This window comes from Heptranchias perlo, unplaced genomic scaffold, assembly GCF_035084215.1.
Source record: "Heptranchias perlo isolate sHepPer1 unplaced genomic scaffold, sHepPer1.hap1 HAP1_SCAFFOLD_343, whole genome shotgun sequence".
Taxonomy (NCBI): Eukaryota; Metazoa; Chordata; class Chondrichthyes; order Hexanchiformes; family Hexanchidae; genus Heptranchias; species Heptranchias perlo.
In genome coordinates, this window is record NW_027139355.1 from 92,501 (window position 1) to 100,000 (window position 7,500).

Below are 7,500 nucleotides of genomic sequence, written 5' to 3' on the forward strand. Positions count from 1 at the left end.
CCCGCCGGAGTGACAGCGAAAGGCTGCGCACCCCTTTCCGCCTGCTAACTCGGCGTCCGTGAGACCGACCGACTCCGCTTTAGCACCGGAGCTAGAGTGGGGCAAGGGGCACCGAAGGGTACCGGAACGATGACGTTCGCACACCGGGAAGTCGAGTGCCGGGCCGCCGAAAGCGAGCAGGGTGCCACCGCTCGGGGCCCCGGTTTGTCCGTCCCACCCGGAGGCCCATATCTCCGGAAGGCACAGGCCGATTTCCTCCGGGTATGGCTCGTTGTGTGCGGCCGGACCAGGCGCAGCGGACGGTACCGAGCACTCGGAGGTCGGGCGCTGCCCGCCGGAGGTACAGCGAAAGGCTGCAAACCACTTTCCGCCGCCTCCCTCCGCGGGCGTGAGACCGACGGTCGTCGGGTTTAGTTCCGCGGCTAGAGCAGGACGAGGGGCAGCGAACGGTACCGGAACGAACCCGGTCGCACACCGGGAAGTCGAGTGCCGGGTCTCGAAACGGAGCCGGGTCGGCCCAGTTTAAAACGGAGAAGAGAGTGCTGCCCTCTGCGGGTGAAAACATGGAAGTACGTTGGTTAATGATTTCCAGTTCACCCCGCTTGGTCAGGCCCACTCGGAGGCGGATAACTCCGGAACGCCGAGGCCGATTTCCTCCGGGTATGGCTCGTTGCGTGCGGCAGGAGGAGGCGCAGCGTTCGGTACCGAGCACTCGGAGGTGCGGTGCTGCCCGCCGGAGTGACAGCGAAAGGCTGCGCACCCCTTTCCGCCTGCTAACTCGGCGTCCGTGAGACCGACCGACTCCGCTTTAGCACCGGAGCTAGAGTGGGGCAAGGGGCACCGAAGGGTACCGGAACGATGACGTTCGCACACCGGGAAGTCGAGTGCCGGGCCGCCGAAAGCGAGCAGGGTGCCACCGCTCGGGGCCCCGGTTTGTCCGTCCCACCCGGAGGCCCATATCTCCGGAAGGCACAGGCCGATTTCCTCCGGGTATGGCTCGTTGCGTGCGGCCGGACCAGGCGCAGCGGACGGTACCGAGCACTCGGAGGTCGGGCGCTGCCCGCCGGAGGTACAGCGAAAGGCTGCAAACCACTTTCCGCCGCCTCCCTCCGCGGGCGTGAGACCGACGGTCGTCGGGTTTGTTTCCGCGGCTAGAGCAGGACGAGGGGCAGCGAACGGTACCGGAAGGAACCCGGTCGCACACCGGGAAGTCGACTAGCGGGCCGCCGAAAGCGAGCACGGGGCCCCGGTTTGTCCGTCCCACCCGGAGGCCCATATCTCTGGAAGGCACAGGCCGATTTCCACCGGGTATGGCTCGTTGTGTGCGGCAGGACCAGGCGCAGCGGACGGTACCGAGCACTCGGAGGTCGGGCGCTGCCCGCCGGAGGTACAGCGAAAGGCTGCAAACCACTTTCCGCCACCTCCCTCCGCGGGCGTGAGACCGACGGTCGTCGGGTTTGTCTCCGCGGCTAGAGCAGGACGAGGGGCAGCGAACGGTACCGGAACGAACCCGGTCGCACACCGGGAAGTCGACCAGCGGGCCGCCGAAAGCGTGCTCGGGTCCCCGGTTTGTCTGTCCCACCCGGAGGCTGATATCTGAGGAAGTCCGAGGCCGATTTCCTCCGGCTAACTCGGCGGGCAATGTGTCCCCCCCCCCACCATCTTCGGCTGATTACCGTGGCTGGACCGGATCAAGGAGCAACGGAACCGTGCCAGAACGACGTCGGTCGGACGGCGTGAACTGATAGTGCCGAGGCCGGAAACCGAGCCGGAAATGTGCACCGATTTATTGGTCCCACTCGCAGGCCCATATCTCCGGAAGGCCGAGGCCGATTTCCTCCGGGTATGGTTCGCTGCGTGCAGCCGGAAGGGGAGCAGCGGACGGCACTGAGCAGCCGGAGGTGCGGCGCTGCCCGCCGGAGCTGCAAGCGAAAGGCTGCGCACCGCTTTCCGCTGGCTAACTCGGCGGCCGTCAGGCCGACCGACTCCGCTTCAGCACGGGAGCTGGAGTCGGGCAAGGGGCACCGAAGGGTACCGGAAGGATCACGTTCGGACACCGGGAAGTCGAGTGCCGGGCCGCCGAAAGCGAGCTCGGGGCCCCGGTTTGTCCGTCCCACCCGGAGGCCCATATCTCGAGAAGGCACAGGCCGATTTCCTCCGGGTTTGGCTCGCTGCGTGCGGCCGGACGAGGCGCAGCGAACGGTACCGAGCACTCGGAGGTGCGGCGCTGCCCGCCGGAGGTACAGCGAAAGGCTGCAAACCGCTTTCCGCCTCCTCTCCCCTCGGGCGTGAGACCGACGGTCGTCTGGTTTGCTTCCGCGGCAAGAGCAGGACGAGGGGCACCGAGCGGTACCAGAACGAACCCGGTCGCACACCGGGATGTCGAGTGCCCGGCCCAAACCCGCTACCCCCCCCCCACCCGAAAGCGAGCCACGGTTTGTGGATTAAAAGTGAAGCGGCAAAGATTTGTAAAACAGCGTGAAATGATGAACCAGAAGCCCAAAGTAATGGTGGGAATAAAAGTTCCGAAATGTGAAATGGTGAACCAGAAGTTGTGTGAACTGTTTAACCCAAAGTGGCAAAAATGGATTAAAAGGGGTGAAATGATCGACCGCAAAGCAGGGCAAGCATTAAACAAAAGCAGCAGCATTTTTTAAAAAGGGACAAATGGTTTACCAGAATCCCAAAAGAATGCTCAGAGACTTAAGTGCCAAAGGGGAAATGGTTAACCAGTAGCTGGGTGAACTGTTTAACCAAAAGTGGGAAAAAGGATTAAAAGGGGTGAAATGATTAACCAGAAGGCGAAAGCAATGTGCCGCGTCAAAGTCCTAAAGGGGAAAAGGTTGACCATAAAGCAGGGAAATGATTAAACCAAAGCAGAAAAATTCAGTAAAAAGGGGCAAATGGTTAACCAGAAGTTGGGTGAACTGCTTAACCAAAAGTGGGAAAGAGGATTAAAAGGGGAGAAATGTTGAACCAGATGTCGAAAACAATGCGCGGCGATGAAGTCTGAAAGAGGAAAAGGTTGACCGCAAAGCAGGGAAAGGATTAAACAGAAGCAGCAATATCTTTTAAAAAGGGACAAATGGTGAACCAGAATCCCAAAAGAATGCTCAGAGACTTAAGTCCCAAAGGGGCAAATGGTTAACCAGAAGCTGGGTGAACTGTTTAACCAAAAGTGGGAAAAAGGATTAAAAGGGGTGAAATGATTAACCAGAAGGCGAAAGCAAAGTGCGGCGGCGAAGTCCTAAAGGAGAAAAGGTTGACCAGAAAGCAGGGAAACGATTAAACAAAAGCGGCAACATTTTTTAAAAAGTGGCAAATGGTTAACCAGAATCCCAAAATAATGCTCAGAGACTTAAGTCCCAAAGGGGCAAATGGTTAACCAGAAGCTGGGTGAACTGTTTAACCAAAAGTGGGAAAAAGGATTAAAATGTTGTGAAATGATTAACCAGAAGGCGAAAGCAAAGTGCGGCGGCGAAGTCCTAAAGGGGAAAAGGTTGACCATAAAGCAGGGAAATGATTAAACAAAAGCAGAAAAATTCAGTAAGAAGGGGCAAATGGTTAACCAGAAGCTGGTTGAACTGCTTAACCAAAAGTGGCAAAAAGGATTGAAAGGGGAGAAATGTTTAACCGGATGTCGTAAACAAGGTGCGGCGATGAAGTCGGAAAGAGGAAAAGGTTGACCAGAAAGCAGGGAAAGCATTAAACAAAAGCAGCAACATTTTTTAAAAAGTGGCAAATGGTTAACCAGAATCCCAAAAGAATGCTCAGAGACTTAAGTCCCAAAGGGGAAATGGTGAACCAGAAGCTGGGTGAACTGGTGAACCAAAAGTGGGAAAAAGGATTAAAAGGGGAGAAATGTTTAACCAGAAGGCAAAAGCAAAGTGCGGCGGCGAAGTCCAAAAGGGGAAAAGGTTGACAAGAAAGCAGGGAAATGATTAAACCAAAGCGGAAAAATTCAGTAAAATGGGGCAAATGGTTAACCAGAAGCTGGGTGAAATGGTTAACCAAAAGTGGCAAAAAAAGATTTAAAGGGGAAAAATGATTAACCAGAAGTCGACAACAATGCGCGGCGATGAAGTCTGAAAGGGGAAAAGGTTGACCACATAGCAGGGAAACGATTAAACAAAAGCGGCAAAATTTTTAAAAAAGTGGCAAATGATTAACCAGAATCCCAAAAGAATGCTCAGGGACTAAGTCCCAAAGGGGAAATGGTTAACCAGAAGCTGGGGGAAATGGTTAACCAAAAGTTGCAAAAATGATTAAAAGGGGTGAAATGATCAACCAGAAGTCGAAAATTATGTGCGGCGGTGAAGTCTGAAAGAGGGAAAGGTTGACCAGAAAGCATTAAACAAAAGTGGCAACATTTTAAAAAAATTGGCAAATGGTTAACCAGAATCCCAAAAGAATGCTCAGAGACTAAGTCCCAAAGGGGAAATGGTTAACCAGAAGCTGGGGGAAATGGTTAACCAAAAGTTGCAAAAATGATTAAAAGGGGTGAAATGATTAACCAGGAGGCTAAAGCAATGTGCTGCGGTGAAGTCCTAAAGGGGAAAAGGTTGACCAGAAAGCAGGGAAAGCATTAAACAAAAGCGGCAACATTTTTTAAAAAGTGGCAAATGATTAACCAGAATCCCAAAAGAATGCTCAGAGACCAAGTCCCAAAGGGGAAATGGTTAACCAGAAGCTGGGGGAAATGGTTAACCAAAAGTTGCAAAAATGATTAAAAGGGGTGAAATGATTAACCAGGAGGCTGAAGCAATGTGCCGCGGTGAAGTCCTAAAGGGGAAAAGGTTGACCACAAAGCAGGGAAAGCATTAAACAAAAGCGGCAACATTTTTAAAAAAGTGGCAAATGATTAACCAGAATCCCAAAAGAATGCTCAGAGACTAAGTCCCAAAGGGGAAATGGTTAACCAGAAGCTGGGGGAAATGGTTAACCAAAAGTTGCAAAAATGATTAAAAGGGGTGAAATGATTAACCAGGAGGCTAAAGCAATGTGCCGCGGTGAAGTCTGAAAGAGGGAAAGGTTGACCAGAAAGCATTAAACAAAAGTGGCAACATTTTTAAAAAATTGGCAAATGGTTAACCAGAATCCCAAAAGAATGCTCAGAGACTAAGTCCCAAAGGGGAAATGGTTAACCAGAAGCTGGGGGAAATGGTTAACCAAAAGTTGCAAAAATGATTAAAAGGGGTGAAATGATTAACCAGGAGGCTAAAGCAATGTGCCGCGGTGAAGTCCTAAAGGGGAAAAGGTTGACCAGAAAGCAGGGAAAGCATTAAACAAAAGCGGCAACATTTTTTAAAAAGTGGCAAATGGTTAACCAGAATCCCAAAAGAATGCTCAGAGACCAAGTCCCAAAGGGGAAATGGTTAACCAGAAGCTGGGGGAAATGGTTAACCAAAAGTTGCAAAAATGATTAAAAGGGGTGAAATGATTAACCAGGAGGCTGAAGCAATGTGCCGCGGTGAAGTCTGAAAGAGGGAAAGGTTGACCAGAAAGCATTAAACAAAAGCGGCAACATTTTTTAAAAAGTGGCAAATGATTAACCAGAATCCCAAAAGAATGCTCAGAGACTAAGTCCCAAAGGGGAAATGGTTAACCAGAAGCTGGGGGAAATGGTTAACCAAAAGTTGCAAAAATGATTAAAAGGGGTGAAATGATCAACCAGAAGTCGAAAATAATGTGCGGCGATGAAGTCCTAAGGGGCAAAAGTCACCCAGAAGGCAGGGAAATGATCAAACGAAAGCAGCCAAAAAATTATTAAAAGAGGGGAACTGATGAACCAAAAGATGAGAAACGGCCCGCAGAGACTAAGTCCAAAACGGGAACTGGTGAACCGGAAATGATTAACCAAAAACTAAGTCCGAAGAGGGAACTGGTAAACCAGAACTGAGTAACCCGATTTTTAAAATTAATTATAAATGGGGAAACGATTGAGCAAAAGGCGGAAATTAAGTCACAGGGACCAGGTCCGAAAGGGCAAGAGGTTACCCCGTAGGGGGCATTCGTCAACTCAATCTGAAAATTTTGAAGGCAAATCTGACCAAAATGCGGAAATCGGACCACACCGCGAGGGGCGCCATTCGACGGGGCAGGGGTAGACGCGTCGAACGGTACCTGAAGGTCCCGGCTGCGACACGTGAGTCCGGAGATATGGCCAGTCAAAGTCTGATGGGAGGTACCGAAGCCGAAAAATCGAAACGCGTTTGCGGCGATTCGGTGTCAGAGAGTCGGTCACGAATTCAAATTCGTCCCGCTGATTCGCCAATTGCCAGCCGGTTCCGGGGGGATTGGCGGGGTACCTGCAGGATAGTAAGAGGTGGCATGTCGAGACTTAGCCTGTTTACCAGACTTGTGTCTAGCGCCTCCAGGTCTGCAGAGACCGACCCGGGCTGCCGCCCAACCGACTTTTAAGCCTTTTGGGAGTGGGAATTTTTCCCATTTTTCCCCATTTTTCGGGTTTTTTGGTCGGGCTTGAAAACGGCGGCCCCGAGGCCTCCCGGGGCTGGCGGGCTTCGGCTCCCTTGCGAGAGGGTCCGAATTCCACCCGTTTAAGCCCAGAAAGGAGTTCGGAAGTCAGTCGGTCGAGGGAACCCCTTCGGAAGTCCGACGGGGATGGATTCGGCCGGCGTTTCGGATCTCCGGTCAGAGGATTCCCCCCCTGGGCGGGGGGGTGCGAGTAGCTGCCGGCAAACGGTCCCTTGCACTTGTGGCACAAAAAGTCCGAGCACAGGTTAATGAGTTGGCCGCGGAAGCCCCTATGCCGAAATGAGAAAGCCCCCGTTGCGGGGATTTAGTGACGCATCTGCGGCCGGAGGTGGGAGGCCGTCCTGCCGAATTGACACTTGTCATTCGGGCACCTAGGGATTGGTCGGGTACCCGGAGATTTTCGAGAACACGATTTTCAGAGCTTTCTCTGACAGCCCAGGTGCACTTTAAGAGTGCCTGAAAAAGTGACACTTGGCAAAAGGCTCTCAATTTCAAAGCGGAGACCTTTACAAGAGCACTCGGAAGTCACCTGTCAGCATTTAAAGCTACATCAGGCGGCAATTTTCGAACTCTTTGTCAGTCTGAAATCGTGTTGAGCCTCGACAGCGTCGGGCTCAGGCAGGAGGAGCTTGCCAGCAGAGAGAGGCTCACCATGGATTGCTGGTGGATGCTTTTCGAAAACATATACACATTATATTATATTATAATAATATAAAGAAAAAAAAGAGTTTCTCAAAATCTCTGTGACACTTTGCAGATTTTTTTGAAAGCCAATAAAGAGAACTCTTTAACTTGAAAGTCACCTGTGCCGGCATAGCGATGACTTTTAAAACAGGTTGACACTTTCGAGCCGCGGCGGCTCTGAATCACCCCAGACACCAAGTGTGTTTGTGGGCAAGGCACCGCGGCCGGTGGGCTGCTTTTATAATAACGGGCACGCAGACTTTTTGAGAGGAATCGGTACTCTCTTCCGATCGATTTGGCGACTCGCGTCCGACATGGGAG